Here is a 13,462-nt window from a genome sequence, read left to right on the forward strand (position 1 = left end):
TTTTGAAAATTGAGACAAAGAAAAATAAGAAGGAACACATGACATGACTTGATGAATAAAATAGTTTACATGAAATCAAGGGAAACGTCTTGGGTTACTTGACTGTAACCCTGTTCTCTGAAAAAGTGTAAACAAGTGTTGGGGTAACTGTTTAGGACCCAGGACCAGTAGTGAAAAATGAAGACCTGGGGCCCGTTCTTCGTACCTCGCTAACTCAGTTAGCTGGATTTGATTGTTGACGATTTGGCATGATCTTGGATTGTTTGGTTCTTCGAAGCTCATCCTGGACTTGCTGTCATAGTAACAGGTCCGTGAGCTTAAACCTGCTCGGGAGCAGGCTTACTTAATGTAAACAGGATTAGATTGCGGCTTTATAAGCGGAGGAGATAGGGAAGTCTGTCGCAGCCATGTCTTGTCCATTTTTACGACAGCAACCTGTTGCGGAAGGTGCAAGAATAATTCGCAGAGCTTTTCGAATTAATCGCGTATTGCGGGATAGACAGGATCCTTTAGCGCAGCGCGATAGTGCAATTGTTGAGAGATATCGTTTTTCTCGTGAGGGTGTGATTTACATCATTAATTTGTTGGAACCCCACATTAAGTGTTCGACACGGAGGAGCCGGGCTTTAACAACAGCACAGACTGTGTGCATCGCCCTGAGATTCTTTGCGAGTGGCACTTTCCTTTACACTATTGGAGATGCAGAGAACTTAGTGAAAAGTGCTGTCTGTCGTGCCATTCGCAAAGTTTACCTGGCACTCAAACAGTTTTTAGGGGTTTTTGTGATATTTCCAAGCCACTTAAGACCACAGGTTGTAAAGCAGAATTTTTTTGCTATTGCAGGTACATTTATAATTGTTAATAATGACATGCAATCATGACCATGCCAATAAGTATGACTAACAGTATATTTTCTTCAGGCTTCCCTAATGTGATTGGTGCTATAGACTGCACACACGTCCCCATCAAGGCCCCACCAGGCCCCAATGAAGGGGATTTTGTGAACCGAAAGGGGGTTCACAGTGTAAATGTGCAGGTAATTTACCATTACAATTTATAATATTCCAGATTAGTAAAATTACATAAAAAAAAAAGGAATGGAATCAAAAAGTATGCAGTTGACTGACTAAAATCTCTTAGATGGTGTGTGACGCTATGTTCCATATCACAAATGTGGAAGCAAAATGGCCAGGATCAGTGCATGACTCAAGAATTTTCAGAGAGTCACATTTATGCACATTATTTGAACGTGGTAAGGGAACATAAAATGTCAAGCTCACAGTATTACACACACTTATGCTGAGTCTAACAGAACTGCATTTTTCCATTATACAGGGGATTTTGACGGGATCCTGCTTGGAGACAGGGGCTATGCCTGCAGGCAGTATTTTATGACGCCCTTCCCTGACCCAAACCCTGGACCACAAACCCGTTACAATGCAGCTCTAGCCAGGACAAGGGCACGCATTGAAATGACCTTTGGGCAACTAAAGGAAAGATTTCAGTGTTTGAAAAGTCTGAGGGTTGCACCTGACAGGGCCTGTGACATAATTGTTGCATGTGCCATATTGCATAACATTGCCACCATCAGAAAGGAGAGGACCCCTGTGGTGGGGGTGCAGCCTGATGATGACCTCCAGCCAGTGCACTTGGACCAACCTAGTGGCAGAGCTGCACGGGACAGAATTGTGGAACACCATTTTTGAATGTGTAATAAAAGACAAGACAAATATGCTTAGTTCCTTAGGAGACGATTTGGCATGATCTTGGATTGTTTGGTTCTTCGAAGCTCATCCTGGACTTGCTGTCATAGCAACAGGTCCGTAAGCTTAAACCTGCTCATGAGCAGGCTTATTTCATGTAAACAGGATTAGATTGCATCTTGAGGTGATACTGAAAATCTGTCCCAGCCACTGCTACTTTATTACAAGAGTGCATTACTGAACCAGGGGCAATAATAATCATTTTAAATAATAATATAAAAATGTTATATTGTATATGTATATGAGAATGTATAATGTTGTGTATAATACTATAGACAGCCACTTGATTGAGCGATTTATTTGTGATGGAATAATTACTTTATACAATTTAATTTTTATTGGTTTACACACATCACATGTTGTACAGTTAATCTGAGCCGTGCATTAAGTGATCACGGATATTATGGGAGTGGCTTGATGCAGCGCAAGAGAGGATAATTTGATCTTGGCCCATAAGAAACTTGAATACTGTCACGTTACAAATCTGCATGAAATTGAATTAAAAATTAAATTACAACATTGAAATAAAAATGTAAAGGGTGTACAAATACTGTATAAAATCGTGAATATAAATAATTGGTAATCATGTTAAAAAAAAAAAAACATTTATCATTTATCTATTATAACTTGTGTTGGTTTGGTTGTTTGGCTGTTTCCTTATAAAGGTTCAGAAATTCGTGGGGGTTTTTTGTGTAATTTGTCAAGTTTTTTGCCAGGTGGCTTTTTAATTATATGATGTCATTACGTTGCTGTCTTGACGCCAGCCAATCGCTGCATTGCTGATCGTGGTTTCGAGTATCGATGCATCTGCCCTCTTCAGGGGAAAAAAGAACGCTCGGTAATCTTAGATCATTTAATCCAGATATTTTAATCCAATCCGCAAATTAGTTTGAAGAACCAAATTAGCCAGAGATCAGTTATCACGATTAAAAGATCTGGGATCTGTCAAATCATCTTAGATGTATTAAGCGAGGTACGAAGAACGGGCCCCAGGAGTCAGATTAATTAAAGAAATATTTACTGAAGAATAGTTTGCAGTTTCATCAGCAGAAGCCAGCTTCAAGAGGAGTTTGTAGGCCGCGCTCCCTCTAACAGTCTCCCCGCCTCCGTCTAACGAACATACAATTTCTGAACAGTTATACTGTTTTCAAGGTCTAGCCACGTCATTACTGCCATGTGGAATGATTCTGATTGGCAGAGAAAATCCCCAGTCACGGTAAATTTCCACACAACGATAGATAGCAGAGCATATCACTAAAATGGGTAGACTAGTTGTCGCCCCATGACTAGATTTTTAGATCACAATGACCTCGGAGGTCATAGAAAGGCGTCTATAGGTCTGGCATCGCCTGCAGGAAGGCCCATGTCCAATACTGGATCTGCACAAATCATACAACGCACATACATACAAGCACTAGGGCATCACACTCTAGTTAATGTCAGGGGATTATGACCGTTTATCAAGAGAACACTCAATACCCAAACAGCGACTCCGCCATAGCTATCCTTCACGAGAGTGAGCCATGCATCCTGGCTGGAGGTCAACCCAGAGCAGCTGGGGAGACTAGAGTTAACACTACAAAATCATCCTCAAACTAAATATATAAAAGTATAAAATCACACAGAATTACAATCATCTCTAGATTACATATGAAAGCAGAGAAAGAGATATTTATTTTGATTATCCTGGATTATTCAGGTTATGGAAAAAAGAATCATTGAAAAGGATATGTGTATAAAAGAAGAGACGCGTATCTGACCTGCCGCTTCACAAGATGCTGCGCTGAACGCTTTGGGAACACCTTTGTGTGTGACCGGCTGTGCAAACACAACACTTGAACTTGAACACTTGAACTCTACTAAAAAGCAATCAGAGTTGATAATTCTCAAACAGATAAAAAATTATAATAGTTGAAATGCCTCAAAAATTATTTGCACTACATAGAATGTTTTATTATTTCATGTAAAAATATATGAAAATAGACCTGGAGGAATCCAGTTCAGTTATGGATTGAAAGCCACACGACTTATCAGTTTATAGTTCAAGTTTGAGGAAGATATAATGAAAAATGTGGTTCCTGCAAGCTTTTTTCCAAGACTATGTCTGTTCCATTTCTCCCTCCGCCTGCTTGAGGCACATCCCCAGAAATGACATCTCCCAACTAAAACAATTGCAGTTGCTGAACAATTTGCACTACATGCACAATTTAGACATCTTTAAAAAGAAGACACTTTAGAGTTTATTACCCAAACATTAAAGTAGAAAAAAACTTAGAAAGACAAACAGTTATAGAAGTTGAAGTGTCTTGAAGATGATGTGTGCTACAATGAACACTTTATTATTTGATGTAAAAATATATGAAAATAAGCCTGGATGAATCCAGTTAGTTAATGAATTGAAAGGCACAAGTCTCATCAGTTTATATTTAAAATTTGACGAAGATATCATGAAAAATGGGGTTCCTGCATTGCTTTTTTCTAAGAATATGTCCAGGTGCCAAGAGACTTGATAACCTAATGTTATGAAGTGTACTGCAAGCTGTTTTAGCCATCATATATGATGCTTGAATGCTTTTTCAACTATAAAATAATAGGCAGAACCATAAGACTTTGTATAAGTGATTTATTTGTACAACAGAACTTATAAAAATATAATAAAAATGAAATATTAATAAAAAAGAGCTAAACTTTGCAACTGAAAATTCAACAAGTAATATAAGTATAATAACTATAAATATAACTAGTAATATAAATAAAAATATAATATAAATATATAGCTATAAAAACACACACAATTTGCAAATGTAAAAAAAAAAACATTTACTGGCCTTTTACTGGCCGATTCAGGTCTACAACAGCAAGTGTGGATCTTGAAGAATCTGAAAGCGTTCTTCTCTTTTCTGCTGGTTGGCTGGTGCTTGGATGCCATAGCTCATCTGAAGACTCAACCTGATGCCTGTTAGTCGGGGAGCCAAAGTCTCAAAAGCTCAATAAAATGGGTTGAACCTGACATGGTCTGCCATACTTTTTATTTGTGTTTTTTCTGTTAACTTTGACCCTAAGAACCAATAATTGGAGGGTCTGCTCTGCCGGAAATATCGTGGAAAAAAATTGTGGCCATTTTCATGTATGCACCCTTTATTTTTATCAGAAAAATGTGAAAAACATTTTTTTTCCTCAAATCCTCAGTGGGTTGGGTAGGCTGTTAATAAATGTATTCCAGATACACAAAACACATGTGCTGACAACATCCACTGAAAAAATAACTCTTAAAACACATTTCTACATGATTTTGCATCAATTTAATGCAAAAAATAGGCGTTTTCTCACTTTTTTTCTAATATTTCAATCTTTACTTTATTGGCAATCAACTATTCCCCCAAGTTATGACATCTGTCAATATGCCATTCTTTTCACCAAATAGTATACTCATTCCACAGAAAAAAATTATAAAAATCCAATCAAAATCAATGGATCTGTGATGATTTCACTAATAGTTGGCGATCAACAAGCTCAGAACCTCAATAGAATTTTGAGCTACTCTCAAAATTATGAAAAACATGCTGGATATTTTGCATCATGGCACACTTATGATCTTAGTAATTTGAATGAGTTTGGAACAGCCAACAAACGGTAACCAACGGTTACCAACGGACTTCGAAGCTGCTCATCATTGTCTGTGGTATGTGACCGGTCTGCCCCAGCATTTTGGGAAAAGAACGGTAGGCCTAATATGGATATTGTAATGGTAATTAACTGAAAGGACCACACCAGTCTTCAAACAAGTATATTTCTGTTGATTCCTCATCCCAAACGTATCCCTGTAGCAGCAGCAGAATTCATTCTCTACTAGTTTACTTAGCTAGCTTTAGCCATTTTAGCAAATTTAGGTGGTTTCTTTAAACGGCCATAACTCCTCAAAGGAATGGGGTATTTTTTTTAAAAGTACGTCTACGACTGCTCCCTGCCGGTCAGCCGCTTCAGGGGGTCGGGAACGAGGCTCGGTTGACACCCGAGGCCAACCTCGAGAGGCTGGTTCCCTTAGCAGATTATCTCGGTGCATGGTTATGCCTTCCGAATATATCTTATATTACCCTCTCCTGAAGTTCAACAGGTTGGTCTGGACTGCAGTGGTCCCAGAGCAGGTTCGGGGAAGGGAACAGGAAGTTCACTCTCTGTTGGTAAAGGAGGCCATAGAACGTGTTCCTCCACCAGACAGGTAGTCTGGGTTCTACAGCCGGTACTTCATAGTTCCCAAGAAGGATGGGGGGGTTGCATCCAATTTTAGATCTGAGGTACTTGAATTGTTCTCTGAGGAGATTCAGATTTGAGATGCTCACAATTCCAACCATCGTGAGTCAGATCCAGTTTGAGGACTGGTTTGTCACGATACTTCCATGTATTCATCCTTCAGGAAGTTCCTGAGGTTTGTTTTGGGGGGCGAAGCATACCATTATCGGGTTCTTCAGTCTGGCCTGGCTTTTCCCCCTCGCATGTTCACCAAGTGCATGGATGCAGCTCTGGCTCCAACTGAGTCTCAGAGGCATCCGTGTACTGAACTATCGACCCAGTCGTATTGGCCCACTATTGTACTCGCTCATATTGGCCCAGTCGCGAGTAGTGACAGTTCGGCATTGAGATGTCGTCCTTGGCCTTCTTGGCACATAAATTGCCTTAAAATGCTGGCGGTCTACAAAACTCTGAGGAGCTTTTTCCCGGACCTCCACGGCCACCATGTCCTGATATGTCAGTAGTCTCGTATCTAATTCATCAAGGGGGTCTGAGGTCGCAGTGGTCAGCCCTCTATGCAGACTGGCACACCAGATCCTCCTGTGGTCCCAAGGGAGACTGTCGAGCGATATATGTCCCCGGGGACCAAAATCAGGGAACAGACATCCTGTCAAGGCAGGGGCTGAGGCCTGGGGAGTAGCGACTTTACCCAGAGGTGGTGAAAGTCATGTGCGAGAGGTTCGGCCCAGTGGAAGTGGATCTGTTCGCGTCTCGAGAGACATCCCACTCCCCTCTGTGGTTTTCTCTCAAGTGCAGACGTGGCTGCTGCATCTATGCATTTCCCCCGTTCACTCTGCTCCCGGGAGTCTTGGAGCCTTTGGGTCTGGCCCCTAAGGGGGCCTGGTACCTAGAGGCGGGCCTATCGGCAGGTGTAGTTGAGACCTTACTCAGCTCCAGGGCTCCTTCCATGAGGAGATAGTACAGCATGAAGTGGAATGTGTTTTCCACTTGGTGTAGAGACCGTTAGGTCCAAGATGGTTTCTCCGCCGGTCTTACCCCATCCACACTTAAGGTGTACGTGGCTTCCATTGCAGCTTTCCACTCGTCTGTAGGTGATGGGCCTCTGGGTAAGCACCATTTGGTTGGACGTTTCCTCCATGGATCTCGGAGGATGAGGACTCAGTCCAGAGTCCCAACTTGGGATCTGGCAGTGGTTCTGGAAGGGTTGTCTGCGGCTCCCTTCGAACCGAGTCGGCTGAGGCAAAGAACCTGACCCGTAACCCTCTCGAGTCGGCGATCACGCCGGCGTGATTGGCTTGCTTTTTTTCTTATCAGTGCCAAAGAGACTCAAATAACTCTGTCATTTTTTATCATTCAGGCAAGTTTTATACATCATTATAATCTGTTAAATTTCTATTTTTTTTTACTACAGTCACAATAAAAACAAATGGTTGTGCTTTTTGCAAAATAAAGAAATCAAACATGATGCGCGATCTGCAGCCTCTTTGTCAAAGACATTCATTCAGATAGTCTTCAGAAAATGACCTCTAGCTTATTGAATACTTGTCTGACAAACATGAGCCATAAGTCTAAAGAAACGCTGAAATGTCAGGTTTTAAACAATGTAAACCAAATCAAAAACAAATATTATGTGTTTATGTAATCCGTTTGAAAGCAGATTGATGTTAGTTGTTCCTGAGCGGCTCATTATAGACTAATGCGACCACGGCCACGAAGCGCGCGCTCTATTGAGATTCAAATACTGAGGCGACGCCCACACACACATCAGCTCAAACACATCGTGCACGAGGGCGCACTGAAGCTTCTTTGTTTAAATTAGCTCAAAATAACTGTCAGATGTAAGTAATTACCTTGACAAACTATACATCATTTAAAAGATCTAAGACTCAAGCTTCCATTTTTTGACCTGTTTTATTCTCACAGTCATATAGTGACCGTAATTTGTTAATATGTGTCAGGAGTTATGAATTTGAAAACCGTCGGTACCTTCTAAAAATTGTAATACGAGCAAAGATACGATATCTTCTTCATGCGTGCTATATATGGACTACATGTGCACGGAGCGCCCTCCGGCTGCCAGTATAAACTATGAAGAGTTTTTTGAAGAGTTTTTTATGAATGAGAGCAGCTGACGCTCGTATTACAATCTTTAGACGGTACCAACGGTTTTCATATTCATTAATCGATTTCTGGAAGCTGTTTATGTCAATGTCACATGGTATCGCTCTAACAATGTTAGACTAACATGCAGATAGACAAGTTTGAAGATAATAAATACACAATCGCGACAATATATGGCTTATCTGTGTTATTTATACCATGTTGGGTGTTTTCATAATAGATTATATTTATAATGCAATGCTACTCGAGCTTTTATAATTATGCAGAATATTGTAAAATATATTTTCTGTCTGATTTTTTGATCCAAAGCCAAATGAGATCACATAAATTTATTTAAAACAATTGGTGTAATAAATCATAAATTATATTTTAATAAATCATAAATTCTTGAGGCAGAGAATATAGATCCTTTGTTCTGTTGCTCTCTGTCACATAGGCCTACCTGCAGCTCATTCATTATGCAGCTCATTAATTAAGCGAGTCCTTTGTTATCTCAGGTGCTATCTCATCATTATTCATTAGATACCACGCCTCCTCGCATATTGGCTTTGTGAAGAGAAACTGTCTTACAAATTTTAAATCAGTGTATTGTTTATTATTTACAGTGTACAGTATATTTGTTTTTTCAAAATCTGTACATAAACATTTTTCTCTCAAAAATACAAGCATGTACATACATGTTGCTCACATATTATGGTAGCCCAGTTTGTGCTGAATACAGTATAATTACACTTTTGCCATTAATGTGTTTATAAGCAACTGAAAAAAACACAAATGTCAGAGCATGTCAAAACTTCTAAAGGGCCCCAAAACAGCTCAGACTCCTAGGGGTTAAGGTGGCCTTTCTTCTTGCTATCACTTACTGAGGAGGGTGGGGGACCGGGGTCGGTTACGCCAACTTGCCTGGAGTTTGCCCGTGGCGGAGTTAAGGCCATCTTACTTCCAAGGCCGGGCTATGTGCCCAAGGTGCCATCGAGTGTGGCACGGTCAGTGGTTCTTTAGGCCTTCCATCCTTCACCTCACGTGACGGCGGAAGAAAGGAGACTTCACCTGCTCTGCCCGGTCAGAGCAGAGTTCTGGAAAAAGAGTTTATCTGGAGAAGTCTTCACAGTGGAGGAAGTCAGACCAGTTGTTGGTGTGCTTTGCCTCATCCAAGAAAGGGCTGCCTGCGTCAAAACAGACAATCAGTAAGTGGATTGTCCAGGCTATAGCCACGACTTATCAGGTGCGTAATTTGCCTTCACTGATAGCCGTGAGGGCTCATTCCAGAGACATGGCATCCTCTGTGGCCCTCCTTTCTGGAATCTTGCTTCAGGAGGATCTGCGAGGGAGCCGGTGGGCCACCCCGCACGCCTTCATTAGATTCTACAATCTGCAACTCCCTGCGACGCCTGGCGCAAGGGTGCTCGCGTCCTAAGTGTGCCTGGGTTCCAGCTTCACTCTAGGGTGGGCGTGATTCTCGTGTGGCCTAGTGGGTATTCGTTCCCCAAAGTGTCATTAGATGCAGTGCGAGTTCCCTCGAAAGGGAACGTCTCGGGTTACAACTGTAACCCTTGTTCCCTGAGAAGGGAACGAGACCCATGGAGCGTCTGCTTGATCGCTATGCTTAGGAGCGTCCCCAAAGTGTCGTTAGATGCAGTGCGAGTTCCCTTTTCAGGGAACAGGGGTTACAGTCGTAACCCGAGATGATTTCTTTCACTTGAATGCACAATATTTCCCATTTGCAGATTTGGTTCTGATATTATTTTAGGATTAAACAAGAGAGGAGAAGCGTGGAGGAGAGGAGGAGAGGGGAGAGGAGTTAACAGGAGAGAACAGGAGAGGAGTGATGTGAATTGGAGAAGAATGAAGGATGAAGCCTGAGTTCTCAACCAAACAGCTGAAAAGAAAGCTGCTCAGTCCCAACTATACTGCTTGCTTAATATGTCAGAAAACAGACAGTGGTCCTCTTCAGAAACTGACAAATCAAGGCTACCCGTCCCTCCTATATGCTGTAACCAACAGAAAGGATGATGTCTCATACAGACTTGACAATGGGCTGAAACCTCAATGTGACTTTCTGAGGAGGAATACTTTGTGGCACACACAATGTTGTGCAAGGTACACAGATCGTAAAACTGTTGACCAGACGAGGAAAAAAGTTGAAAAGCCAGAAGTCAAGCTCTTTCATCCAGCTCATTTCAATTATTCCATGGTGACAATGCGGGCAGATCAGTAGAGCATGTGCGACCAGGGGGAATAGATCCCTCATTTTGATCGCCACTTATGACAGACAGAATGCAGTTTGGGAAAAAGCAAACAAACTTGAAGATGAAGAGATACTACGCAAGATTTGTGGTCCTGATAGAAACAAGTGTTCTGATATGATTACTGAGGTTTTCCGGTACCACAAGGAATGCATGACCAACTACCTGACAAAGCATCTTCGTTCACAGGAAAGGACTAGTACTGCCACCACTCCATATGATTCTGCACTGAACCAACTCATATCTAGGATAGATGGGCCCTTTTTCAAAGACCCATATTCTTAGTTACAGCTTTGAGGGATGAATTCTGTAAATACTTGGAAAGCCATGGAGTTCAGAATGTTACCTCATACAGATGTCAGTCCTTGATTGCCCGCCTTAGAAGGCACAGTGAAGTAGGTGGCAATTGTAAAATAATGGTTGTTCCACAGAAAGTATGTTCCAGCCTGAATGTTCCAGCAGAAATGAATGTTGGCTGCATGCTCTCAAATTTGAAGGAACTTTAAGGGTTACTTCAGTGATTTAGCATTAAGCTTTGTATCAGTAGAAACTCGGTAGTATATTCAAATTATGGTACTTTCCCCCCCTCATATCCCCCTGAGACGAGAGAATCCTCAGATGATGCGAATCCTCAGATGATGCAAATATCTGAGTTGACACCAGATGATACCATAGTCTCTTCCTACAACACTGCAAAGAGAATATGGAAGGACCTCCACAACCAATGTAAGCAGATCCTGAAGGAAGCAAGAGAAGCCAGAACAGCTCAAGCCAGTGGAAGTCAGCAGATGCCTGGAAGTATGACTGAAGACCCGTCACTACAGCCAGAGATATCATACCTGGATGCATCCCGAAGAGTAAACTCTAACCTGTATAACCACCTGGCATGGATGATAACTCCACAGTTAGGTGAGGACGACCGGGTGAAAGTCAGTTCTAAGCAGCAAGAACAAGTTCTCAACCTTGCCCAGGATGTCTGCCAAGCAGTTGCCAAGATCACAACACTCTTCCATTGGGAGAACAGGGAAATGTTGAAATTAAAAAGATGCCTAGGCCGTGATGTTTAATAATGTGGACATTAACAACCATGTTAAATATCCAGTATGTCTTTTGGAATTTTGAGAGTAGCCTAAAATGCTATTGAGGTTCTGAGCTTGTTGATTGCCAACTAGTAGTGAAATCATCACAGATCCATTGATTTTGGTTGGAGTTTTATAATTTTTTTCTGTGGAATGAGTATACTATTTGGTGAAAAGAATGGCATATTGACAGATGTCATAACTTGGGGGAATAGTTGATTGCCAATGAAGTAAAGATGAAAATACTGGAAAAACAGTGAGAAAACGCCTATTTTCTGCATTAAATTGATGCAAAATCATCTAGAAATGTGTTTTAAAAGTTATTTTTTTCAGTGGATGTTGTCAGCACATGTGTTCTGTGTATCTGGAATACATTTATTAACAGCCTACCCAACCCACTGAGGATTTGAGGAAAAAAATCATTTTTCAAATTTTTCTGATAAAAAATAAAGGGTGCATACACTAAAATGGCCACAATTTTTTTCCGCGATATTTCCGGCAGAGCAGACCCTCCAATTATTGGTTCTTAGGGTCAAAGTTAACAGAAAAAACACAAATAAAAAGTATGGCAGACCATGTCAGGGTCAACCCATTTTTGAGACTTTGGCTCCCCGACTATGTAGAATGGCAAGGAAAGGAACGAGAATTAGCACTGCATGTAAAATTTCTGTATAGTTTGCCCATTCAATCAACAATCACACTGTCATCATTCACTCTAATTACAGGCCATCCCATGAACAATGAAACTGATGGGCAGTCGGTTAGACAGCATTCATATTGATGGACACCTATACATTCTCACACAGCCCAAGCATCAATCTAACGGCCGGCTATACAGTGAGCATTCATATTGACGGCGGCCCATACATTCGCACACAGTCCTACAATCAATCTAATGGCCGGTGATACAGTGAGCATTCATATTGACGGCCAGACATAAAATCAACAATCACACAGATGGTCGGCCGTCCAGAACTTTTCTTTTTTCGTCAATTTGTTTTTTGTAGCACAGGGGAAAAAAATGCATTTTATATATTATATATATATATATTTTTTTTTCCTGTGTGTGCTAGAAAAAATGCTAAATATCAGTATATGTATAATCTATACTGGTATATTGCAATGTTTCTAGCACACAGAAAAACATAAAATAAATACAGTCTCAATATATATATATATATATATATATATATATATATATATATATATATATATATATATATATATATATATATATATATATATATATATATATATAAAAACAATTACATGTGTTATATATATATATATATATATATATGTTTTATTTACACACACATGGGGGAAAATTATATATAATTTTTCCCCATGTGTGCTAGGAAAAATGCAAAATATCAGCATATGTATAATGCATACTGGTATATTGCATTTTTTCTAGCACACAGAAACAATAAAATAAATACATTCTCACACACATTCTCAATATACATAAACAACTACACATCAACTCACCGGTATATTATTGGATCAGCTCCACCGTCATCGCTGTCTTCACTCTCCTCAATGTTTTCCACATCGCTGCTTCGAGTGAGCTCAAATAAAACATCCTCAGCAGAAAAAAACTTCTTTTGACGATCCATTGGATAATAAATTCCGTCCAGTTAGTAAGATTAGCAAACAGTTACTACAAAGAGACCGTCTGTTTACTAACCCGTTAGCTCTTAGCTGACAAATGACGGGGGAGGTGTCACACAGGTGTCGTCACACAGACACGCAGCTTCTCGTGGGGACAGAGCGGCAGATTCAAATGAATAAATATTCACGCCCATGTGATTAATATAGACATGAGAGGTCTCGTTGGAATCGTGTGCTCATTGGCTACATTTTCTGTCAGTCATGACGATTCAATGCTTTTATTGGCTCCAGATAAACAGACATTATCATTGGATGAGCACATCATGACATCAGCTAAACCGAGTGCTATGGTTGGATATTTTTGACTATATCCCGGCTATCTTTGCAT

The sequence above is a fragment of the Gobio gobio genome (assembly GCF_949357685.1).
Source record: "Gobio gobio genome assembly, chromosome: 14".
Taxonomy (NCBI): Eukaryota; Metazoa; Chordata; class Actinopteri; order Cypriniformes; family Gobionidae; genus Gobio; species Gobio gobio.